This window comes from Heterocephalus glaber, unplaced genomic scaffold, assembly GCF_053883595.1.
Source record: "Heterocephalus glaber isolate CG9 unplaced genomic scaffold, H.glaber_assembly_v1.0 deba00000331, whole genome shotgun sequence".
In the NCBI taxonomy this organism is placed as follows: domain Eukaryota; kingdom Metazoa; phylum Chordata; class Mammalia; order Rodentia; family Bathyergidae; genus Heterocephalus; species Heterocephalus glaber.
This window is the reverse complement of record NW_028258142.1, coordinates 45,287,504-45,314,742: the sequence shown is the minus strand read 5'-3', so window position 1 is coordinate 45,314,742 and position 27,239 is coordinate 45,287,504. Positions and strand designations below refer to the sequence as shown.

General features: G+C 41.9%; 1 long non-coding RNA gene across 1 annotated transcript in view; it reads right to left on the bottom strand.

Annotated features, from left to right (window-relative positions):
- LOC147830118 (uncharacterized) overlaps nucleotides 1-10,973 on the bottom strand; it is a 110,228-nt gene extending 99,255 nt beyond the window's left edge. The window contains exons 1-2 of the long non-coding RNA XR_015443932.1: nucleotides 6,769-10,973; nucleotides 24-5,569 (exon numbers count right to left, since the gene is read on the bottom strand). This is a non-coding gene — a long non-coding RNA (uncharacterized LOC147830118). The remainder of the gene's footprint in view (nucleotides 1-23; nucleotides 5,570-6,768) is intronic.
- Nucleotides 10,974-27,239: the final 16,266 nt, after the last annotated feature.

Below are 27,239 nucleotides of genomic sequence, written 5' to 3'. Positions count from 1 at the left end.
GATTTAGCTCAGTGGCAGCGCACCTGCCTCGCAAGTGCAAGGTCCTGAGTTCGATCCCTGGTACCGCAAAAAAAAAAAAGAAAAAAAAATTGACCTAAAACCAGAAGCTGATAAGATCAAGAGTACCCACTAATAATTTAACTGCCTGTCAGAATAAAATTGAAGAATTTGAGATGAAGACAACATAGCACAGAGCATATAAAATGTATCGCTTACAATGTCTAACATTCAAGAAAAAATTACTAGAAAATGCAATCCATAATCAAGAAGAAAAAGTACAAATTAAGCAGACCCATATATGACTCAGATGTCAGAATTACAAAGCAAAGATTTGTGAAATAACTATTATAAATATGTTTAAAGGGACACAGGAAAAGATAAAATAAATAGAGAGATGGAGAATTCAAAAAGTGAAAGAGAAACTCTTAAAAAGAATCAAATAGTTCTTTATGGAGTTAAAAATACAACATCTGAAATAAAAACTTCATAAGAAGACTTAACTAAAAACTAGACACAGAAGGAGAAATGATCATCAAAAATCAAAGCTGGACCAATAGAAAGTATCCAAAATGGACCATATAAAATAAATAATAACAATAATAATAAGGGAGGGAAGGGAAAGGGGATGAAGATGTTACTAACTTATTATAACTATTAGTTACTAACTTATCAAAAACTATGGAGTCACAGTGGGCACAGTGACCCAGGCTTATCATCCCAGCTACTTCGGAGGCTGAGGTAGGAGGATCACAAGTTCAAGGCTAGCCTGGGAAACTTAACAAGACCTTGCCTTAAAAAAATGCTTATTATGGTGAAAGTTCATAATGGTAAAAGGATCACCTTAACAGGACATAAAAACCCTAAATATAAGTGCCAAATAATATCCCTTCACATAAAAATACATAAAGCAAAAATAGAACAGAGATTTTAACAGTTGGAGTAATTGATAGAATAAATGGGCAAAAATATCACTAAGGTATGGAAGATTTAAATGATACTACCCACCAAGTTTACCTAATTGACATTTATAGAACACTCCCTCCAACAACAGCCAAATACACTCACATTCCTGTCAAGTGCACATGGAATATTCACCAACACAGACCATGTACCAGGCCATAAAACAACCCAAAAAATCACAAGGACGGTACTCATACAGAAAATGTTCTCTGATCATAATTAAATTAAACTAAAAAGAACACACACAATTCTTCACTTACATGTCTGTAAGTATCCCTGCCCCAAATCTAGGTATGATTGACTGAAAGATTTGCTTTCTATTCTACGGAAATCCAATATCCACCTCTTCCTATATTAGTCAGAGTTCTCCAAAGAAACAGAACCAACAAAATATACAGAGAGAGTGATATTTATTTTAAGGAATTGGCTCACATGATGGTGGAGATTTAACAAATCCAAATTCTCCAGGGTATGTCAATAGGAGAAGAGTGGGCTTGCAAGTAAGAACACTCAGAGAAGAATTGCACCTTGAGCCCTAAGTGGAGGTCAGTCTTTATTCTGTTTTGGCCTTCAATAGATTGAATGAGGTTCCAACCACATTATAGAAGGCAAACTGATTTAGTCAAATTCCACTCAATTAAACATCAGTATCATTCAAAAATATCACAGAAATATCCAGGATAGTGTTTAACCAAATATCTTGAAACTAAGGTTCAGCAAAGTCAACATAAAATTCGCCATCATACCTTGCCACCACAATTTCCAAAGTTTCTTGAAGGATGAATATTCTTGTAATCTCCAAAGTAGTATTTCTCCTAAATTAGTTCAGTTTATGAATCAATGGACCACCTCACATGTGATGTTAGTGTGGAACTTAGCCCCTTCCATCAAGTCCCCTCAAACCAGCAAACCAACAGAACCCCATTTACATACCCTTTGCAGGCATAACAGACTTTAGTGAATATCAGGGAGACAGGATGGTTGTTTCCTCAGCAACACATACCTCAGATTGTATAATAAAAAACCTACCAGCCTCACCCATTCTTTTCTCTCCCCTATCCACAAATTATTACTCATTTCTAATGTAAAAGCAACTTAGAAGCTTCTTTTGATTCCTTGATGCTTGCTAAGCCATACTTCCATGGCCTCATTTACTATTCTGAGATTTCCCCTGACTAAAGACAACTGCCTAAGAATTCTATTACCAGCCACTGAAATTGTAACATTTTCCTTCTTAGTTCACACAGGAAAGAGACTGGGAGAAAACAGAGCAAAATATTAACAGTGATTGTTTAAAGTTTCATTTTCCAATTTTGTTTAATAAACAAGTATTTTTAACATTAGAGGAAATTGTAACTTTATTTTTTTCAAGTGCATTTAAAATATTTTGAGTGGTGGCATATACTTGTAATCCCAACATGTGAGAAGCTAAGGCAGGAGGATTGCAAGTTTGAATCCAGGCCGGGCTACATAGCCAGTTCAAGGCCAGACTACATAATAGAGAGACTCTGACTCAAAAAAAGAAAGAAAAAAAAAGGAAACAATCTCAACTAGCAGAAAAACTGCAAGGATAATAAAAATAACTTTTTTTTACTTGAATCATTTGATAATAAACCATGGACACATTGCCCTCATTCTTGATTTCTTTTGTGTGTGATCCCTGCACATAAGGACATTCTCCTACATAAGCCCAAAGTAAACATCAAACCCAGGAAGTCACCCTTGTTACATCACCACCATTCAATCTTAGACTCCATTCAAGTTTTGGCAATTGTCTCAATAATTTCCTGGTTTTGTTTGCTTGCTTTTTGTTTTGGTGGTACTGAAATTTAAACCAGGGCCCTGAGTGTACTAGGCAAGCACTCTCTCACTGAGTTACATACCCAGACCCTAATAATGTTCTCTATAACAAAAGGATCTAGTCCAGAACCACATAGCGCCTTTGGTTGTGATCCCTCATTAGTCTCTCTCAGTCTGGAAAGGTTTCTCAGGGTTTTCTTGCTTTACAAGACATTAAAATTGATGAAAATGACAGCTTAGTCATTTCAGAAAATGTTTCTCAATTTTGACACATCTGACTTGTATGTGTGTGTGTGTGTGTGTGTGTGAGATTAGATTTAGGGACAATCACAGAAGTAATTCTGGGTTCACAATACCTAACAGGTATTGGTGCTTTGTCCATTACTGATGATGTTTTTATTAATCACTTGATCAAGGGCAGGACTGTGAGGCCTCTCCACAGTAACTTCATTCCCTTGCCTTTGTCATTAGTCAGATGTACACCGAGATTATGCAAAAACCTTTGCCTCATCAAACTTTCTCAACTTACTCATTTATTACTGTTTTAAGTCAGCAGGGGCCCAGAGCTAGGGATTTAGCTCAGTGGTTCTGCCACCTGCCTTGCAAGCGCAAGGTCCTGAGTTTGATCTCCGGTACCAAAACAAAAACAACAAAAGGTCTTAAGTCAGCAGGGACCCATGGCTTCTTATTTTATTCAATGGGTTCAAAATATATGTATTAAAATACATATAAGTACATATTTTGGTGATTGAATATTCCTACATATGGCTAGTGGGAATCATTAGCTGGCTCCTGTGTCCTTTGACAAGCACTCATTATTTGTTAAAGAGATTCTTTACTTACTGGGATAAGAGGTTCCAGGCATTTTTAAATATTTCCTCTCCCAGACCTAGAATCAGCCATTTCTTCAAGAAGCTCCAGATACTTTTAGAGGAAAATAGTATTTGAAAACCAAGATGTGGACACATTTTTATTGGGATGTCCCAGTTCCCAGGTCCTTCCCATGGACACTCTTATGGGGTGTGTGTGTGTGTGTGTGTGTGTGTTTGTGCATTTCTATGTCCATCTACGAAAGCCTTAATTCACGGTAATACTTCCAATTTTTTCCAACACTCCAGAGTTATTCTGGTGTTTATATTTATGTATTTGATTGTTCCCATTCTCTATAACAAATTTTCTTGATGAAGCCCTGCCCTAAACATCCTGCCCTGCTCAGTTCTGACACCCCATGTTGAGCGGAGGCCAACCTCACCCACTAGGGTTCTATAATCCTGCATCAAACCACTGAGGCTCCCTGCCCCAAGATGCCTCTCACTCAGCCCCACCTAGCAAATTCTAGATAGAACTGGTCAGAATGGGAAGGAAAAGGGAGAGAAAGTCGTAGCTTTTCTTTGAAAATGCAAAAATAAAAATCTTACAAGCTAGGCATGGTGGTACACACCTATAATACCAGCACTACGGGAGGCTGAGCCAGGTATATTGCAATTCCAGTCTAACCTGGGCAACTCAGTGACTTGGTAAGACCCTATCTCAAAATAAAAGTCAAAAGGGGGCTGGGATGTAGTTCAGTGTCAAGACCCTGGGTTAAATCCCCACTACCCCCTCCCCGCAGTGCCACAAAACGACATGCCCTCATAGTGACTTACAGAAGTGCCTGTCCATTTACTTCCTTTGGTTTTCCTTTGCAGTTGCCCACTTGCCCCTGTCTGGTTTTGGCCTCTTGCTAGTTTTTGACATGCAAGAAAACACAGGCTTCCAGACACAATGCACCCATGGTAGCCCTAACTTGACTGTTACCTGTTCTGTGGCAGAACCTAGCACCTTCTCTTTAGCTCAATCCTCTCAACTCCCTGCTTTCTATTTATTTAAACTTCTATTATTCCCATTTAAATACAGCCTCCTTGTTTTATTTGACTCCCCTCCAAATCATTCAAAAGAAGAAAAAACATGGAACAAATTTCACTTAAAAACTAGTCAATTTCTTGTAAAAGAGGAACCAATAAGAGCAGCACAAAGCCAGTGTAAACATGTGGGGGTTGACAGCTGCTTTCTGCCCAGGATGCAGGGCAGGTGTGGAGAGAGTCACTCCACATCTGCGTCTGGTTGAAAGATGTCATCCCAGCACAGGAAACTTGCAGAAATGTGACCCACAGACCCGAGATGTGCCGGTGGGGTCCCTCACAGGACCCTGCATCCCCAGGGCCACCCCAGTGCTGTGACAGCTGAATGGATGAAGAAGTCTTGTCTCTGACACCTCCCAACTTCAAGTGTAGGGTTCTTCAGGGGAGGGGCTTCTTCCCTATTGAAATTCATGATGTGATTTCACTTCATTTCAGTCTCTATTATGTTGGATAGTAAAATCATCAGTGAAACCCATCTTACAGAAAATGTGCCAACCAGTGCTGGCATCAGCTTCCTGAAGTAAGCTAGGGAGGAGGCCAGGCCACATACAAGGAGACTGAGCAAGGATAAGGGAGGGCAAGCCAGGTGCTGCCCAGGGTGATGGAGCGGAATTCTGCCAGACTCTCCACCCACTTCCACCTTGGTTTTCCCAAAATCTCCACCTCCGTTCCCTGTGCCAACTCCCTTGGAGGCCTCTGAGCAGGCTCTGCTGCAGACCTGTGTCCCTCCGGCTGCAACACAAGACACGAGGGGTCAGAACAGCGCCCGAGTCCTGTGTTGTAGCCCAAGGACTCACACTGTGTCATGGCAAGCCCAGACTGCCTGAGCCCTCCTGGCTTCCTCTTCCTGGTAGGGTGCTTGGTTTCTGCTTGGGGAATCCAACTTGCTGTACATCCAGGTGGGGAAACTGTAAAAGAACAGAAACCAGCATAAGTAGAGGCCCTGGGGACTGGGGCTGGCCTTAGGTTATTAGGGGAAAATCCAATGGCCTGGAATTGAAGAGGCTAGCACAGCCTGGCACCAGCCCTTGCCCAGCTGCCTCGGTGACCTGCACTCCAGGTGAGCAGCCCACCTGACGGAAATGCCCAAAGAGGGGAGGGACCGCACACAGAATTTCACTGTCCACATTCCTTGTCCTCTGAACAATGAATTATGGCTGTTTGCAAGCCACTAATTACAGTTTATTATAACAATGCTTTCTAGGAAATGCTTTTCACACTAACATCATGATGGGAACTTTATAAATGCCAGACTAGTACAATGAATTGCACTGAATTATAATAAATATCTGTGTTTTGGGAGTAAGGCAATAAACACAACATTATTGCTATCCATTTCCAATGGCCCTATAGAGGATTTCTTACTTATTTATAGTTTATTTTCATTCCAAAAAATGCCTATATATCATTTCTATGTGGATTCTGTTTGGAGAGTCATTTCCGTTTTTCCTTTAAAAAATTAAATGAAGTGGGTCCAGAATTTTTTTTTAAAAGTGCCCCAACATCAAATCTTCCAAAGCTCTGACCTACTGAAAGTTCTCCTCCAGACTCACTATTGGCTAAACTGGAGGCAAAACTCCATAACTTTAGGACTTAGGAATGAACTGTATTACTCTCCTTTTTTAATTTTGTTTTTTGCTTGCTTTGTCTGGTGCTGAGGATCAAACCCAGGGGCTTAACCAAGTGCATCCCCACCCCTTATTTGAGACAGTTCTTGCTCTGTTGCCCTGGCTGATTTCAAACTCCTGGCCTTTGGTGATCTTGCTGCCTCAGCCTCCCAAGTAGCTGGAACCACAGGTAGCCCACCATGCCCAGCTCCTCTCCTTATTTCTGTCTTCAGTAAAGCAGACCTGTCAGTTTTGTTCAATGAGAAGCCCATAGACTTTGAGCACAAATTAGCTATTAAACAAAAATGTAATACATATATCACAAGATTCTCAGAGACCTGCAAATCAGGAGGAAGAAGGACAATGATATCATGTGCACTTTTGCACAGGAACTTAAAATTCAACAATTTAGAAGCGAGGAAAAAACACTTTTCTGGTTGAAATTATCGAAAACACTTCTAGGGGCTCTTCCTAGCTGACCTAGCTGCTCACCAATGTACCTGAGTTGTATACAGTGGCAGAAAGGAATTTTTTCCCCAATCTCCCTTTATAAGCTGAGCAATCCTTTCCCAGGACCAGGGGAAGTCCTGCAAGGTAAAGAGGACATGTGGCAAGCAGGCACCGTCCTCTCTCCCTTCCGTGCCTTCTTCCTCTCCAGCAGAGCCCGATGGTTTCTGAATGGCCATTGGTCAGCATCTCTCCCAGTTTAGTGGCCTGTGAGGAGCAAGGAAAAGGGCAGGAGGCAGAAAAAGAGCAGATCATATCAATACTGCAGGCTTGAGAAAACAACAACAACTCAGCGAGAGGCAGTGGAAAGGTAAAGCATTTGTCTCTTGTTCTCCAAACCATCCCCTTGTATGTCAAATGGGACTGCAAGGAACAGAAAACTGCACCCCTGGCTTACATGGGCAGGGGTTCCTTTCCTCACAGCCATCCACTGTGGGTGGCTCCCTCCCCTTTTTCGGCCCACTTCCTCCAAGAAGCCTGACTTACCTAATGTGCCTTCCCTAACCTCCCGGAGTGGGGGAATGAACAACTCTCGGGCTTATGCTATTGATTTCTGGGGTCCCTGGGTTGTCCCCTGTCTCTCAGACTTCATACATTTCTTTCAAGGCTTTGTTGTGTTCTTGGGGCCCAACTCAAAAGCTCTGATATAGGAGAGCCTGTCACAGAGCAACCGGGCAGTGGGCCACTCTTTGGGACCCTGGTGGAGTCCCCACAGCCTAGGGTTTGGCCCTCTGCTTCCCAATAGTAGATGTCATCCAGGACCCTCGGGTAAGGTGGAGGTGGTTGGCTCATTCTGACAAAGCCTGGGAGACACTGATATTCTGCCACAGTTACCTCAACCTTAAAAGGCAGAAATGGACTGACTGTATAATGCAGTTCTACATGAGGAAAGTGATGCCCCCATGCTCAGTGGCAGCTTCTCCCTGCTCCCTGGTCAAAGTTTGGTTTGGTTTCGAGACATTAAGGAATGTAGAGGTGATGAAGATGCTGGGGAGAAATCCAGGGTGACACAAGGACAGGGAAATGCAAGCTCACTCTCTGACCACATTGGTGAGTGAAGCCACGATGGGCAAATGCTAGAGATCCAGAGCCCCAGAGCAGCTCCATGCATATCCTGTTTGTCTCACAGCTCTTGGAAAGCCGGTGGACCCCGGGGTACACAGGGGCCAGCAACTGAAGCTTGGGCGGGCAGGGCAGAGCCTCCCTCAGTCAGAAACCTGGCCCACACTGGGGCTTAGATAGAGCAGCAGAGGGGCCAGTCCCAGGCGGGTCAGTGGGCAGTCAGTGGTTGGTGTTGCAAGAAGATGAGGACAACCCCAGCCTCCTGTTCCCCCTTCCTGCCAGGACCTTCTGCCTCCATCTCTACCCAACATGGAACCAGAGGGAAACATCCGTCTCCTCTCTAGCCTTGCCAAGGCTGAGCTGGGGCTGCCTGGCTTGCTGTGCCAACAGGAGAGAGAGTGAAGAGAGAATGGGAATCAGAAAGAAAAGCAGAGAGCATCATGCCACCTGAAGAAGAGGTGAACAAGGGGATCAGCACACAGAGAGGACAGCAGGGAGAGGACAAAGACAAAGGGGAAAGAGTGCTTTGGTCATCAAGTCAAATAGCATCTGTGGCAGGCAAAGGTTCGGGAACCTCCTCAAGAATGGTGAAGCCTGGAATGGGGCACGATTTGGGGAAAAGAGAAGTTCCTTACTGAATGGCTCGCAGTCTTGATGGAGTGCAGCTGGATTTCAGGGCCAAGCAGTCCCCACTGAGTGTCCTGGTAGCACCAGGCCCGGCAAGGAGAGTGCAGGGCAGACCCAGGGCAGATTGAGGGCTGCAGGACAGGGCAGCCGGCAGGACTACCTAGGCTGTACACCTGGGGTGTGGGTGCCTGGTGTCCCTTGCAGGGGATGGCCTCATGTTGACCTGAGCTAATTTGAAAGGGAGAAGGGCTGAGCCAGAAGCCAGAGTGCTTGAAGGACCCTGTCACAATGTGTCAGCAAAGGCCTGGTTTCCCCGGGAGACTGGCTCTCTGCCCCTTACCCCCTCCCAAGGGCTGCCCACAGGATGTCTCAAGCACATACAGACCATCCCTGCAAGATAACCTGGGCTGAGGGGACAGTGAGGGGAGTGTTGCTCCATTCCTGCCCACGTGGGCCAGGGCCTGAACCCAAGATGTTCCTGGAGGGAGGTGGCAGGGACAAGGCCTGTGGATGCAGGGAAAGGAGAAGGGGACAAAGGCACTCATCATTCACTGGGAGTGCTAGAAACCTCCTGAAGACTGGCAAATAATGAGGAACTGTAGTGCTATTTGAAAGATGGCAAAGCAGGCAATGTTAAGCACTGCTGTCATTCTGCAGGGTCGTGGGTGGTAACAACAGCACCAACTAAACGGGCCCATTTGCCTCCCATTTGCCCTGGGTTCTGTTTGCACTCTGTTTTCCTCTATTTATTTTTACACCCTAAAAAAAATCTCTGCACATTAAATAGTCACCTTTCATCCATTTGTAATTCTCTCCCTCTGGGGCACCATAAATTTCTGTTATATGATTATCATACTAGGGAACTAATAGGTTTTCTCTTCTTGTCTTCAGACTTGGCCTTCCAGCTCCTTCCACAGCAGGACTCAAGACTATAGGAGGCAGGGGGGGAAGGAAAGAGGGAGGGAGGAGGGAGGACTGTGAGCCATGCCCTCTCCTCACCAAGTCGCACCTGGATGATTGAGGTGAAATAGGCCCCATTGGTAAAACCTTAAACCCATGTTTTAAAAAAATGCTAATGAGAAAAAATAATATGCATCTTAGATTCTACAACATTCTTTTTCTTTTCTTTTCTTTTTTTTTTTTTTTTGGTACCAGGGATTGAACTCGGGGCCTTGGGCTTGCAAGGCAGGTGGCGGAACCATTGAGCTAAATCCCTGGCCCTCTACATTCTTTAAAGGAGGAGGTATACTAATCATAGAAAAAGAGTGCTGACCTTGAACTCAGAAAAATGCCTTTTGAATTTTCTACTGCAATGCTCTTACTCTGACTTTAGGCAATCACTTAAGCTGTCTAAGCCTCAGTTTCTTCCTCTGCAAAATGGGGGTATTAAAACATGCACAGAGTTGTTTGCACAGGTAGAACAGCATGGGGTCTTCTCTGTGACCCCCAAAATGAGCATGCTGGTACTGTACTTCCAGAAACTACGAGGAGGAAGCATTAACAATAAAATAGTATATTGATGCAAGATAGCAGAATTATTACTTAAGGAACTTATTCTCTCATTTAACACACATGTATTAAGTATTTAGTTTGCATTGGGCTATATGCTAAGCAAAGGAAATGAGGTAGCAAATCCTTCCCTGTTTAGGTTAAGGTCAGATTCTGCTACCTGTGGCAAAATCCAGTCCTACTTCATATGCAAAAGTGTAGCAGACATCCCTGCCCAGTACTAGTGGGCTATGAGTGGTACGCGCTTCTTGCCTTCTGTAATTCAGCTATATTGTTTTATAACAGGAAGCAGACCGAAGCGCCCCATGACCCAAATGGGCATGTCACATGGCAGACTGGGCAAGCAGAGCCCCTCCCTCAGTGGCCACCTGGGAAACCTAGGCCCTGGCCTGTGAAGTGGCAGGGCTCTGCTGAGTTCTGTGCAGCTGAGGGCAGCATGACCCCAATTAAAACCCTTTCCCCTGAATTATGGCTTCTCACTGTCCCGATGGATTGCTTGCTAATTGAACCCGGTCCCAGGACTGGTTTGTTCTATCCAGGCAAGATAAGCAGTGCTTCCTCCCTAAGAGCCCTGCCTGGCACCATCATGCCAGGTGTTCGGCAGTATTTCACTAGATGCCTTCAATGCATACCCCACTCTCTATTCCTTCCTACGATTGTGTTCGATAAATACTGGATGTGCTTGGGGGTCTTTGTCTTTCCTGCCATCAGCAGCACTGACCAGGACCCAAGACTCAGCCTCTCCAGTGTAAGTCTAGTTTCTGTCTGTTCTTTTTTTTGTTTAATCCCTTAAATTCTTTTATTGGTACATTTTAGGTATACAGTATGTTTACATTTACCATTGGGTGCTTGTACCTGTACATGATGTACCTTGGCTCTTATGTTTTTCCCCATTACCTGTGCGCCCTTCATCCCCTCTACCCTTTCCTATTTACAGACTTCATTTCCATTTTTTTTCTTTTCTCATAATTTTTCCTTTCCCTTCTTTCCTTTCCCCCTCCCTTCCCACCACCCCTACACCTTTGGACCTTTTTTCTATTTAAAATTATCAATTATACGTTTTAATCATTTTAATCCTTATTTACACTTTCAGTTTCTCACACTAAAGAAACTATTTGGTATTTACACATGTGTGTCCTATTTATTTCACTTAAGAGTATGGCCTCAATATGCATCCATTTAGCTATAAATGACTCTAGTTTCTCGTTCTTTATGACTGAGTAGTACTCCATTTTATTAAAAAACCCACATCTTCTTTATCCAGTCTCCAGTTGATGGGCACTTGGGCTGTTTCCAAGCTTTACCTATTACAAACTGTGCCGCTATAAACATGGGTACACATATATCGCTGTGGTATGATTCTTTTTAATTATTTGGGGAAGATATTCAGCATGGATATCCAGGGGAATAGCTGGGTCAAATAGGACCTCTAGCCCTAGTTCTTTGAGGTATCTCCATACTGATTTCCACAGTGATTGCACCAGTCTGCACTCCCACCAACAATGGAGAAGGGTTCCTTTCTCTCCACATCCCTGCCAGCATTTGTTATTGGTTGATTTCTTGATAGCAGCCATTCTTTCTGGGGTGAGGTGGAATCTCAGTGTTGTTTTCATCTGCAGCTCTCCAATGACCAGTGATGTCAAACATTTTTTCATATATTTATTTGCTGCTTTTACTTCTTTTTCTGAGAAATGTCTGTTCATTTCAGATGCCCATTTTTGAACTGGGTCTTTGAATTTTGGGGGTCTAATTTTTTTCAGTTCTTGATATATTCTAGATAGTAGTCTCTTGTCTGAGGTACAGCTGCTAAAATTTTTTTCCCACATTGTAGGTTGTCTCTTAGCTCTGATGGTGGTTTCTCTTGCAGTGCAGAGCTTTTTAATGAGATCCCAGTTGTTGATTCTTTGTGCTAGTTCCCGTGCTACTGAGGTTTTGTTCATAAAATCTTTTCCTATGCCAATGTCTTCAAGAGTTCTACCTAACTTATCTTCCACCCAGTTTAGTGTTTCTGTCTTAATATTTAGATCTTTAATCAACTTCAATCTTAGTTTAGTGCATGGTGATAGGTATGGGTCTACTTTTTTTTTGTAATTCTTTTATCAGTACATTTTAGGTACACAACACAATTACATTTCTCATTGGGAACTTGTACCTTTACATGATGCATCTTGGTTCTTATTTTTTCCCCATTCCTAGCCCTCCCTTCACCCCCTCCACCCTTCCCTATTTACAAAGACTTTATTTCCATTTTTTTCCATTTCTCGGCATTTTTCCTTTCCCTTCTTTCCTTTCCCCTGCCCCTCCCAATACCCCTACCCCTACCCCTTTGGACCTTTTCTTCCTATTTTGCATTATCGATTATTCATTCTAATCATTGGTACATTTTAGGTATACAATATAATGACATTCATCGTTGGAAATTTGCACCTTTACATAATCTCTCTTGGTTCTTATTTTTCACCCTTGCCCAGCCCTCCCTTCAACCCCTCCATTCCTCCCTATTTACAAAGATTTTGTTCCTATTTTTCCATTTTCTCATATTAATTCCATACCCTTCTTTCCTTTCCCCTACCCCTCCCACTTCCTTCCCCTTTGCCCCTTTTCTTCCTATTTCATATTACCTATTATACATTTTAGTCCTTATTTACACTTTCAGTTACTCACACCAGAGAAACTATTCGGTATTTATACATGTGTGTCCTATTTATTTCACTTAAGAGTATCGCCTCAATGTGCATCCATTTAGCTATAAATGTCTCTAATTTCTCTGTTTTTATGGGTGAGTAGTACTCCATTTTATTAAAAAAATCACATTTTCTTGATCCAGTCTCCAGTTGATGGGCATTTGGGGTGTTTCTAAGTTTTAGCTATCACAAACTGTGCTGCTATGAACATGGGTGCACACATATCACTGTGGTATGATTCTTTTAATTCTTTGGGGAAGATCCCCAGCAGTGGAATAGCAGGGTTAAACGGGACTTCCAGTGTATGGGTCTACTTTTAATCTTTGGCAGGTTGAAATCCAGTTTTTCCAACACCATTTATTAAATAGGCTATCTTTCCTCCAATGAGGGTGGTTGGCTCCTTTGTCAAAGATGAGGTGGCTGAGTATGTCTGAAGTTGTTTCTGCATCTTCTAATCTATTCCACTGATCCTTGGGTCTGTTTCTTTGCCAGTACCATGCTGTTTTTTTATCACAGTAGCTTTGTAGTATAGTTTCAAGTTGGGGATTGTGATACCCCCAGCCATGTCTCTGTTGCCTAGTATTGCTTTTGCTATTCTCGGTCTCTTCTGGTTCCAAATGAATTTTTAGATTGTTTTCTCTAGTTCTGTGAAGTATATTGTTGGACTTTCAATTGGCATTGCATTAAATCTATATAGTAGTTTTGGAAGTATGGCCATTTTCACTATATTGGTTCTTCATACCCAGGACCAAGGGATCTCTTTCCATTTTCTTATATCCTCCTTGATCTCCTTTTTCAGAGTGCTGTAGTTTTCAGTGTAGAGGTCTTTTGCTTCCTTTGTTGGATTGATTCCTAGACATTTCATTTTTTTGGATGCTATTGTAAAAGGAATTGTTTTCCAAATTTCTCTCTCAGTGACTCTGCTATTTGTGTATAAGAAGGCTATTGTTTTTTGAGTGTTGACCTTATATCCAGCTATTCTACTGAATCTGTAATTAAGTCTAGAAGTCTTTTGGTAGAGTTTCTTGGGTCTTCTATGTAAAGTATCATATCATCAGCAAATAATGACAGTTTAACTTCTTTCTTTCCTATCTTTATTCCTTTTACTTCTTTCTCTTTTCTAATTGCTGTGGCTAATGTTTCCAGAACTATTTTGAACAGGAGTGGTAATAGTGGGCATCCTTGCCTTTTTCCTGATTTTAGCGTGAAAGTTTTCAGGTTTTGACCATTTAGTATGATGTTGGCTGTTGGTTTTTCATAAATAGCCTTAATCAGGTTGAGATGAAAACCTTCTATTCCAATTTTCTGTGACATTTTTATCATGAATGGGTGTTGGATATTGTCGAATGCCTTTTCTGCATCTATTGAGATGATCATATGGTTTTTGTCCTTGACTCTGTTAATATAGTGTATTACATTTATTGATTTAAGGATGTTGAACCATCCTTGCATCCCTGGGATAAATCTGACTTGGTCAGGGTGTATGATCTTCTTGATGACACTCTGTATTCTGTTTGCCAGTATCTTGTTGAGGATTTTTGCATCTACGTTCATTTAGGGAGATTGGCCTGTAGCTCTCTTTTTGGGTTGGGTCTTTCCCTGTTTGGGAATCAAAGTAACACTTGCTTCCAGGAATCAATTTGGAAGCCTTGCTTCCCTTTCAATTTCCTTGAGGAGTTTAAAGAGTAATGGCAATAGTTCTTCTTTAAATGTCTTGTAGAATTCAGCAGTGAACCCATCAGGACCTGGGCTTTTCTTTGTTGGTAAATTTATTACATTTTCAATTTTACTCATTGCAATTAGGGTGTTTAGAAATTCTATATTTTCTTCATTTAACTTTGGCAATTCATATGTATCTAGGAATCTGTCCATTTCTTCTGTGTTTTCCATTTTATTAGAGTACAGGTTCTTGAAGTAGGTATTGTGATGATCCTCTGGATTTCTGCTGGGTCTGTTGTGACTTCCCCTTTTTCATTCTGAATTGCATGAATTTGAGCCTTTTCTTTCCTTTTTCTGATAAGGTTGGCTAAAGGTTTATCAATTTTATTTATTCTTTCAAAAAACCAACTCTTTGATTCATTAATTTTTTGTATTGTTCCTTAGTCTCCATTGCATTGATTTCTGGTGTGATCTTTATAATTTTCTCTCTTGTACGAGCTTTGGGTTTGTTATGCCCTTCTTTTCTAGGAGCTTGAGGATCTGCATTAGGTTATTTTTCTGAGTTCTCTCTGTTTTCCTAATATGGGCATTCACTGCTATGAATTTCCTGCGTAGAACTGCTTCCATTGTGTCCCATAGATTCCTGTATCTGTCTGTTCTTGAATTCCCCTTATGCTGTGGTGGCTCATAGGCCAGGACCCTGGCAGAGATCGTGGCAATGTCCCCTTCCTGGTTCTCTACAGAAAGGGACAGCAGAGAGGTTAAGGGTGTGGGTTAAGGACCTAAGCTTTGAAGTCAAAAAACAAGTTTCTAGATCTGTAAAATGGGGTGAGAGTAATGTTGCATTTATAGAATGGCCACAAAGTTATGTAATGTCATAAGGTGCTTGGTGCACAGGGCCTGGCACAGATGGAGAGCCCCTGAATAGTACTGCTGTGCTGCCATATGTAACAGTATGGTGGACTGAATGTGTGTGTTCCTCCATATTCATCTGTAGAAACCTAGTGTGACATATAAGAGGTAGGCTTTTGGGTGGTAATTAGGTCAGAAGTGCAAAGTCCTCTTGATGGGATTAGTGCCCTTCTAAGAAGAGACACAAGAAATATCATCTCCCTGTTAGCCATAAGAAGACACAGTGAAAAGGCAGCTATCTACAAGCCAAGAAGTGGCCCTAGACATCAAATCTGCCAACATCTTGGTCTTAGATTTTCCAGCCTCTAAAACTATGTTTGGTATTTTTATTGTGTATAATGCACCCAGTTTGTGGCATTTTGCTATGGTAACCTGAATGGACTAAGATTACCTGAAATATTGTTTGCTTCAGTGATGACACATTTGGAGATGACATGATGCTAACACTCCACTTTCCCCACAGAGGTGATGCTCAATCTACTCATCTCTGGTGCTTAGTCTAGATTCCACTCAGCAGGTGAATCTGCTCTGTCCTGTCCCAGCAGGATGAACTTGCCAAAGCAAGGATGCACCCCACCCTACCCACAGCAGATTTCAGAAAAGGGACAGTCACTGCGGCTGGCAGTTACAGTGGTGGCATGGCTCCTTGCATGTTGTAGGTGCTCAGCTTATTTGGCTAAATGACCAACCAGTTATTGAAGATCTGACCATGGTTACAAACATTTTCATTTCCTGTGCACCTACTGTATGCCAGGCACACTCTTAGCAAGTGGGAAGGGCCTTACCAACTCTCGTGGCAAGTTTATGACTTCCAGGTAGGAGGTTGCATTCTTTCGAGATTCAAGACACATTTCATGAGACCATAAGCCTGAGGGAACAGTTCCAAATGTCAAATGGGGAAGCCCTTCAGTTTGGACGTCAGCTGTCTTGGAGGCTGGCCTTTCCCTGTTGTGACTTGCACACACTTATCAAAATATCACACAAGGCGGGATCTTGCAAAAGGGTGAGTCAGGCTCTGATCGCTGCCTTCAGACCAAACTGAGGCTTGCTCTCCCCTAGACATACCTGAGCCAGCCTTGCCAGGCTCCCTGACACTGTTCAAAAATCACTACTTCCCCTCTCAGGCCATCTACCCAGGCTCCTAATCAGTCTTCCTCCTTGTATCACTTGTTAGTCACCCCATTCCCCAAACAGCAAAGCTCAACTCCTTAGCCTGGCATTTAAACTGCTTTCCTTAAAAGCACCCAGTCTCTGTCTACCTTCTCCCTATGGGCATTTCATGATCCAGAGATGCTCATTGCTTTCTTGCCTCCCTCCACCAAAGCCCTGCCCACACCATCTCCCCATGAGTAGCCCCCTTCCCTTCCTCTGCCTAGCATTGTGCTGCTCATCCCTTAAGGGGCAGCTTCACCCATCGACACCCCACTTTTTACCTCCTCAAGTATTCAGATTGTGCCACATTTTCACATTTCTTTATAGGTCTATGTAGGTCTTTTTACACAATAAATGCTTTTGGAACTCCTGCGTTGTAAAACTCTGTTAGATCAGGAACTGAATTGTGTATCCTGTGGTCCCTAATAAGATATCTTGGATATTCTGGGTAAGTAATGAATATTTGTAGGATAAATTAAATTACTTCTTGAAACTTTCCCTATTTATCATTGAAATGGCCTTTTTCTTCCACAGTCAGAATACAACAATTCAATGTCTCAAAAGCTTTTGCTGATATCATTTTCTCAAGCACAGCTATTAATAATTTGCTTTAAAATGCTCATTTAAGTGCCCAACTCCAAGATAAGAGGTCTGCTTTCCTGTTGACGCTCATACTCAACCATAATTATCTGTCATAAGAGGCACAAAGAGGTGTGAAGATGAAAGCTCAGAAGGTCAGGTGGGTCACCTCAAAATCCTGAAATGGGTGACAATTAGTAGCAGCCTTAAGTGCTAGGAGTAAGAAGGGGCACTATTAATCGCATGAGGCCATTTGTTCTGAATGTCATAGAATTCAATCTCCCCTCCCACATCTCAGCGCGCGTGCGCACACACACACACACACACACACACAGAGCCATCCTTCTCCCTGCCGGGAAGGAATATCCACAAATGCACAAGCACTGAAATAGATGAAGTGTGCTTTTTCAAAGACTAGAACTAAAAGTATGTAATGGTTCAGATGGGTCTGTCCAGCCTTCCTACACATGAGAGTCTCAACATAATTCAACCTTTCATTTATGGCTCAGGGTCATTATTGTGGACATTATTTATTACCCTGTGCAATCATACTGTGCTTTTCTCAGAAGCACCGTGCCTTTTCCTCTCAATGGCTAAAATATTTAGTTTCTGTATCTGCTTTTCATCATTTTTCAGTCTTGCCATGACTGTCAGATTCTGTTGTTATTGCATGAAAGGACAGCCTGCAGAAGCAGTCCCCAGCCCCCAACAGCCAGATTTACAAAGGCCAGGAAACTAGATGACCAAGTTTATCAGTCATGTCTGAGCACAATGACATGTTACTGAGGTAGAGAAAAAGGTCCCTAGTACATTTATTCCAAAAAGTCTGAGGCCTCCTCTTACTTATCCCTTGGTTCCCTAGAAAGAACATGGTTTCCTGAAAAGTTTAAGCTGCAAGCAGAGAAACTCAGTTCAGGATGAAGATGGTAGGAAACTCTGAATACTTTGTGAGCAGCAACTGAGTTTCAGCATGATTACATCATTCATCAATGCTACTAATTTAAATTATATTGAGTTTATAGTATAGTTTTACTACATTCTATTCATAAATTTGTTTTGGCTTTCTATATATATTAGAGCTTGTATGTATTTAAATAGCATTATAATAGCCAGCACTGGGGATCCATAAGAATCTTCCTGAGATAGTACCAGTGCCTGACATTTGACTTGTCTTCCCTCATGGGGAAGATTTATTGTTGACCCAGTTCTTGATTAGCAGTTGACATTGTTGGTACAAAGTGACTGACAACAAACACTCTTGCCAAACAAGGTAGAGATGACCCCCCCAGGGTTACTAGGTTGTGAGGCTATAAAGGGTTTGCTCAGATCCTGTACTTACTGAAGTTCATCTTTTTATAGCCATCAAAATACCCAGGTAACTTTTCTCTTTTGTTAAACTTCTTATTGACATAATTGTTTATTCATCTGCAATTCTTAGGAAATAATACCAAGAGCTAGGCTAAGTGGCACACACCTGTAATCCCAGATACTTGGGAGGCTGAGGCAGAAGGACCACAAGTTCAAGGTCAGTTTGGGCTACTTAGTGAAACCCTGGCTCAAAATAAAAAATAAAAAGGGATGATGACATAGATCAATATAAAAGCCCTGGGTTTAATCCCCAGTACTGCAAACAAACAAATGAAAGACAAACAAGAGATCCATATACCCTTCACCCAGTTTCCCCAATAGTAGCATCTTGTAAAACTGTATTAATATCAGAGCAGGAAGTTGTCACTGATACAATCCACCCACCCAGATTTTACCAGTTTAATATGTACTCACTTATTTGTATTTATTCTTATGTGTATATAGTTTTATGCAATTTTACCATACCACATGTGTAGATTTGCATATCCACCACCAAGTCAAGAACCAAACCAAATCCAGTACCACAAGTATCCCTAGAGCTATCATTTTATAAACATACACACACACGCACACGCACACACACACACACACACACACACACACACCCTGGTAACCATTAATCTGTTCTCCATCTCTATTTCTGTCACTTAAATAGTATTATGTAAATGGAGTCATTTAGCATGCAACCTTTTTCTTCTTAGCATAATTCCCTCAAGATCCATCCAGGTTGTTTGCTCCCTTTTTTTTTAAATGGGACTAGAAGTTGAAACTAGGTTCTTACCCATGCTAAGCAAGTGCTCTACTACTGAGCTACATCCTCAGCCTTAACTTTGCTGCTCTTTTAATTGCTGAGTAGTATTCCATGATATAGATGTATCACAGTTTGTTTACTTGTTCACGCACAGAAAGACATCTGGGTTGCTCCCCATTTGGGGCTACCACAAATAACACTGGTATGAACATTCCTATATAGGTTTTTGTATGAATGTAAATTTTCGTTTCTCTGGAAATAAACCCAAGATTAAAAAGGCTGGGTTGTATGTTTAGCTTTATAAGCAACTGCCAAGCTTTTCTAGCATATCTGTACCATTTTACTCAACAGAATACTGTAAAATTCTCTACAAAACAAGGACCTCATTTTATAAAATACTAAGTTAGTGACTAACACCAGACAACTAAAATATCAGCAAGGTGTCTTTGAAGATATAAAAAAGAAAATGGCTAGTCTCGGAGGAGAAAAAACAAACAAACTCATAATAAATAGATACTAGAAAAACTTAAAAAGTTTCAAGAAGTTCTCTGCCTCTCAAATGGTGGAAACATGGTTTTGTTTGTTTGCTTTTTGCTTGTTTTTTGAGGCACCATCCCTTGCTATAGGTAAAACATTCTAAGTGGTCTTTTGGCAACAAATGGCAAGTCCCCACTTGCTCAGGCCTCAAGGTCAACACAACCCTAAAGGCGTATCTACAAGTGAGGAGGTGGAGGCTGGCTTGGTGTTATGCATGGAAGATAACTTTTAGCTGGCTACACGGGCCTCTGAACCTCCAGCTTCAGGGTCCCTCTCTTGTACAGGTTGCTTCCAAGACCCTAGAAACATAGCCATACGTTGCTGTAGAATTCCTAAAGGTAAGATATTTTAACCACAATTGAGCGAGTCCATAGTTTATTTCTACTCTGACCTTCTCTATGTCACATTCTCCTTTAGTAAGGTGATGGTGGGGTAAGTACGTGATCACAGGTGTTGGGGGTTCCAGAAGGGAAATAAGGTTGGGGAAACATTTAGTTCAGGATTAGTGGGTTCTACTTATATAATTTACAGTCACTTCCTTGTGTAGTGAAGTGATTTCTCAGAGTCCTGATGCAAAAAATTCTTCCAGAGAAGTCCTACTACTCCTAGCCACCTCCCTGGCCATGAAGGTTGAAAGCAATGGATGTAGTGCAACAAGAACGTGTCTTAGGACACCGATCCACAGAAGGATGTGGGTAGAAGAGTAAATGAGGCTTGACACAGCCAGACCACTGTGGGATATTCTTGCAATCATCAGATGTTTGAAGTTGTAAGCAGAGGATTCAGCTCTCAACAACCCTAGTCAGAACAGAAGTTCTTCCTAGCCAAGAATAGTCTCAGTAATGAACTTTGTGATGATAACACATCATACTCTTCCCTTTTTAGGTAAAATAAATTTTATCAGACTCTCTGTATGTGGGACATAACCTGTAAGATACCACCAACACTGAGTGCATCTATGTGGAAGTTGCATCTTTTATGTATCCTAAGAAATGAGGTCATGTTTTAATATATATGGTTCTTCTTATCCTGGAGTTTGGTGGCTCCAAGAGAAATAAATTTGATAAATCTCCTCAAGAAAATGACACTAATTAAAATCCTACTAAGTAGAATATTACTTGTATAGACTGTATCAGTGATGGTGAACCTTTTAGAGTTTTCAGTGATACAGCCTGCTGTGGTACATGTGCTATACGTTTACCACCACTGGTCTATGTCGAGTCTGTTAGGTAATCAAAGAGTATGCACCCAACAAAGGGGGAGGACAGAGAGGCTGTTATTAATAGGACATTTTCCTGGATTTAATGCTACTTAAGCTATTTACAGCTTGTAAAAATTGGTGATTAGTTCTAAGTCTTTCAGTCCATGTAAATATTCACTTTTATAACTAATTTCATATAGACTACTGCCAGAGGAACAATATATCTGGATGGACCCAGACGGACTTCCTCTGCCTATAAACTGTCCCTCAGTATTGTCTGTGCTGTTTGGGTGGTTTTTTCCCCAGAGTCCACCATGAAGGTTCATACCGTGTCTTAATCCCTTTCCTCATCACTGAAACACAATACTCAACACCCAGAAATGAGAGGAGAGGTTTAGTTTGGCTCATGGGCAGTCCCTGGTAAGCTGGCTCCAAGGCAGAAAATGGCATTGTGGAAGGCTCTGGTGGAAGAAAGCTGTTCACATCTCTTCCTGGCAGTCAGGAAGCAGAGAGTGAAGGGAAGATCCAGAAAGGGAGATAAACCCTTTCAGGCCACGACCCCAGCAACCCATCTCTTCCAACCAGGCCCTATTTCCTAACAACACATTCAGCTCTGAATTCTCCAGTGGATTCATCCAGTAATGTGTATAGCACAACCGTAATCCAATCACCTTCCAAACACATGAGGCTTTTAGGAGACACTCAAGATCTAAACCATAACAGTGAGAAACAGCTATGAATTTTTTTCCCTCCACCTTGTACTGGAAGAGACTGTCCTACAGGCTACAGGGTACCCCAGTATTGAGGCCTGAGGAAAACCAAAGTATCTGTTTCTAGAAGCCACTTCCACTCCTTGACCCCTGACCACATCACTCTGACCTCTGCTTCTGCTGTCACATCTCCCTCTCTGTCACTGACCCTCCTGCCTCTCTCTTAGAATGACCCTTGCGATTATTATCCCTGGATGCTCCAGGAAAGTCTCCCATCTCAAGACTCTCTGCCCTATAAGGGAACACATTCACACGTTCTGGGGATTAAGATACGGACATTATTGGAAGCCATTGTTCTGTCTACCACAACCTACAACTTGCATGGTAACCCTAAATAAGCCATCAACCTCTCCGAGCCTGGCTCATCTTATATATGATGAATGATTGGACTAAATCATGCTCTTTGTCTCTAAAATTCTATCTGATTTCATAACTCAGCTCACCAGTATATTTTGATGAGATTCCAACTCAGGCTGAGTGCCATCTCTCTGCTTATGGGTCACTGTGGAAACCAAGTAACAATGAGATTAAATTTTGGAGGCTAGGGATGTAGCTCAATGGTAGAGCCCTTATGAGGCCTTGATTTAAGTCTCTAGCATCAAAAAAAAAAAAAAGAAAGAAAGAAAGAGGAAGGAGGAGAAGGAAGAGGATGGGGAGAGGTGAGTGAGGAAGAGAAGAAGGAGAAGAGGGTGAGAAAAAGGGAAAGAAAAGGGAAAAGTTTGTTTTGGAGATATTTGGAATAATATCTGAAATATTTTTGGGAAAGTGTTTACTCCTTTTTTATCTCTCTCTTGAGTAAAGTGGTCTCAGGAATCAAAAGTGACCTTGCTGCTCTTTGTGGACCTAGACTTGCAAAATCAGTCATCAAAACATTGTTTACTTTCCCTTAGATGTTCTACTTAGCTAATGCAACACATCTGCTGCCTCTGGTAACCCAGAAATGAACAGCCATGCTCAGTGCCGCTGCTCTTCCCCCATCACTCAGTGACATTCTGGTGGCACTCAGACCACTTCAGGCCTCAACCTCACAACCAGCAGGGCTTCCTCCTGTCAGCTGCGCTCTCAGAGGGGCCTGGAGTGGGGAGGGCTCTGCTCAGAGCACCAATCTCTGTGAGGCAGGAACAAGCTGCACAAGTGGCCACCCTTATCTGATGCCCCAAGGTCCGCCCGCTAGCCGGGTGTCCTCTGGGAGGGGAGGCATCCAAACGATGCTGTCCTGTGGGGTGGAACAGGCTTCCTCAGAGGCCTGCAGGCTGCCCCGCTGCACTCTGGTCGCTCAGGAGCACAACAGAGCCGCGCTACTCAGCCTCTTCCAGCCACCCCATCTCCAGCCTCCAGCAGCCTCGTCACCCTACATGTCGAGCCCAGCCCGTGAGTCAGTGACCACTTGGCCCAGGGAACCACTATCATTTCAACCACAATGAAGTGCAGGACTGTGGGATGCTCCAGCCAAATTTTCTGTGCTCATTCTTTTTCCTTTACATAGGGATTCCCATTTTCTCTTTTAACTCTAGCTTGGTACTCATATGGGTTTGCTCCTGGCTGTCTACAGGACTCTGAACCTCTGTTCCAATCCCTTCCCAGGACAAAGGTGAAACACACCACAGCTGCACATCAGCTGAAAACCAGGCCTCAAGATGGAGACAAGATGACCAGACCCATATACTTCTTCAAAGAACTGGGCTTAGTGAAGTATAGATAGGCATCGACCTCCCTGGGGGTGACCAGAGAGCTCTGGACACACCACCTCCTAGGAGAATCCTTGTTCTTTCCGTCCATGCTTGTTACGTGACTTGCTTCCCAATTGGACCACCATTACTGAAGTGACTCTACTTGTAACCTTATTGGATGTTCATGGCTGTGGCCCACATTGTACCCACGTGCGTTTCACCCTATAAAACTTCTCTGTCAAGTGGGGTCCTTGGGCTACCCACTCGGGACCCCTCCTACCCCTCAGGAGCTTACCTATCAATAAATATCTTCCTATTTTTAACTTCCAGCATCCCTAGGACTCATTCTTTGATTTCTAGAGAACAAGAACTTGGTGTATCCTATAGTTAACAGGTTGAGACATACAATATTTCATATTTCATATTTCCTGCAATATTATTGGAGGTTCCACCAAGATAATAATTAATAGGAGGTAAGAATTTACTTTTATTGATTGATAAATTATATTAAGTAACCAAAATTGTCATTCTTGTTTGTCACTGATTGTGCCTCTTGTAAATGCTTTGTACTTTGAGTTCTTAAACATTGTCGTTTTGTTAAAATGATGGTGATGTTTCTTTAAAAGGATATTTTACTTTTGTAGTCAAGGTTTTATGTTTCTGTTCTATATTGATTGCGTGATTGACTTGTTAGACAATGCTGAGGAAAAGTAATATTAGATCGTCATCTAACGGCCTTTACCAATGATTACAAGTAAATTAGAAAATGTAGTAAAAATAGGTCTCTCTGTAAAATCTAGTTTATAGTTGAAAAACATACACGCCTACTGATAAAATGCGGGACCCCAGCTGTCAATAAATTAATGTGTATCTGTGTGTCTCTTCTGGACTCTTTTCCTCTTCTCATAAAGCCACTAGGACTCAACCATGGGAGCTCCCCACTGAGACCCTATCTATTTCTAACCACCTCCCAAAGGTCCCGTCTCTAAATGCCACGGTCAGATTAAGTTCCTGCCCTCTTCATACCTCACAATGAGAATCAAGTTGCAGCACATGAAGCCTTGGGGGACACTTAAACCATATCCAAACCATAGCAGACCCTCTAAGCTCTTTGAAATTTACTCTGGATCCAAATGGAAGATGTTGCAGGGAACTGGGTAGAAGAATGACACGATGTGACTTTTAGCAGGATACCGCTAGCTGCTTTGTGGACAACAGACTATACGGAAGCAAGGGCAGAAGCAGCAAGACTAGTTAGGAAGCCATCAAGTGACCTAGGCCAGGGATGAAAATGGCTTGGACCTGCACGGTAGCAGTGTAGAAGGTAAGAAATGTCTGAATTCTTGATTTATTTTGAGGTTGGACCAACAGAATTTCCTGGCCTATTTGATGAGAAGTATGAAAGAATGGTAAAAGTCAAGATTTTTGCTCTGAGCACCAGGAACAATGAAGTTCCTCAGCCATTAACTAAGATGGGAGGAGGAATGAGTGGCAGGGGTGAGGGACAGCATGTTAACTTGGACGTGCTCCATTGAGATGTCTGTACGCATTCAAGTGGAGACATCAGGGAAGCAGTAGGTATATAATCAGCATCTAATGATATTTAAAGCCATAAGAATAGAGAGCCCAGAAATAGACCCACAAAAATATAGTCAATGGATCTTTGACAAAGGAGCAAAGGCAATTAAGTGAAGAAAGAATGATCTTTTCAACAAATGGTGCTGGAAAAACTGGATGTCTATTAAAAAAAAAAGAAATACACACAGACCTCCTTACACTTTTCACAAAAAGTAACACAAAGTGGATCATAGACTGGAATTTAAAGGATAAAGCCATAAAAGTTGTAGAAGAAAATATAGATTAAAATCTATGTGATTTGGAAGCTTAATGATGAGGTTTTTAGATGCAACACCAAAAGCACAATCCATGAAAGAAAAAATTGATAAGATGGAATTTATTAAAATCAAGTCATGAGACTGAACAAAACCATCCAGGGAGGGAGTGAATTTGGAGAAAAAATTAGTCCAAGGATATTTCCAGCATTTCTGACATTTTCAGAATCTTCATGAATAACTCTTGAAATCTCCACCATGTAGTAATGATATGGTGAGCAATAGCCAGCAAGGCAGAATGATTAAGAGCAGCAGAGATGCAGATAAGGAGTCAAGAGATAGTGCTATTCCCAAGGGAGGGAAGAAAGCCTTCCAAGAAGGAAAGAGCATCATATGCAAGTGATAAGCCACTGGAGGCAGAGGATGAACTATTGGATTTGCTGCCTGTGGTCACTGGCAACAAGGCTCTAGGCTGTTTTGATGCAGAGGCCTGACCAGAGCAATTTCAAGAAGAAATTAAAGGAGAAGAGGTGGGGACAGCTAACATAGGCAGTTCCACCACAGAATTTTTTGAAAAGAGAATCAGAGAATGGGAAGTATCTGAATAGGAGGCCAAGTCAGAGAGGACTTTTTATAAATGGAAGAAATTGCAGCAAGCTTGTATTTGTTGGAAATGGTCTAGTAGAGAGGAGAAACTTGATAACATAAAAGGGAAAGAGGAGAACTGCAGGAACAAAGGGCCCTCAGAGAGAGAAGAGAAGAGAGAGGAGAGGAGAGTGATCCACATTTGGTCACTTAATACCACAGAAAAAGAGGGCTCAAGTGCATCTGAAAAGCTCAAATGTTGGACTAATTTCCTTAAAATGCAAGACTTTCTCTCAAAATAAAAACAAGCAAAGGGCTAGGGATATAGCCCAATGCAAAGGCCTTGGGTTTAATCCCCAGTATTGACCCACAAAACTGCCAAAACAAAATAACAACAACAAAACAAACCCAACTAGGTCTGTACTGTAATAGGAGCTCATATTCATGGAATACGCAAGGGTAAAGTTAAGGCAATGACATGGAATTTCAGAGAAAAATAAAATGATAAGCAAACAAACAAAAAAATCCAAGCAATTACTCTACTCTCTCAAGCTCTACAATTATCTACCAACATAAAAGTTTAGACTTTCAAGTCAGCCAATGATTCTGATCTGATATGCCACAAAATATGTATTAAAAGATGGTAATAGGTTACTTATCTTTTAGCATATTAAAGTTACCAAATTTCTTCATTTTTTTAGATTGGACATCAAGTTATACAAAAATAGTTAACTTGTCTGTGTTTTGCTTCACTCCAGGTACACAGCAGAAGCTGTGTTTGCAAAACAGCTCCTATTTCATCACCATATGACACTGTTTGCAGAAAGTAGATTAATACTTGCATAGGCCTAGGGGTAAAAATAAAATATAAATGCAAGCAAGCCAGAAGTTTCCTTTTGGGGTGATGGACATGTCTAAAGTTAGACTATGTAGTATATTAACAACTGTTAAAATATGCTAAAATCCATTGAATTATATACTTCATGTGTACAATTGGTGAATGTGGTGATATGTAAATTATATCTCAATAAAACTGTTACAAAAAAAGGAAACTGTTCTGAGAAGGCATGAATCCTCTGGAAGGTCACTGCTCCCATCCAGCTCCAGGATGTCTTGCTCACTTCTCAGAAGCCAGAGCTTGCCTTTGATGCTGCTGGATCTGGAAACTCCAAAGCCACTTGCAGAAGCTGAGGCTGTATCATTTGGCTTCAAGAGTTCCTCAGATATAACAAGGTTTATCCCCAGGTTTGGGTGCTGATTTCATCCATAATTACTGAGCCTCAACACACAAAGATTTTTTCAGCCCATGAAGAGCACTATGTCTGGCACTCTGATAGTAGCGGTCTTCAGAGAAGAAGAGATGGAATTCACAGGAAGAACCAAGGCTGGCTCGTTATCATAGAACAGTTTTTATTATTATAATAAAATATCTGAAGCTGGGTAAGGTACAAAGAAAAGAGGATTGTTTAGATCACAATTTTGGAGGTGGAAGGCATCATGCTAGCATTGGCCAGCTCTGGTGAGGTCCTCATGGCAAATGTCATCATGGCAGGAGTGAGTATAAAA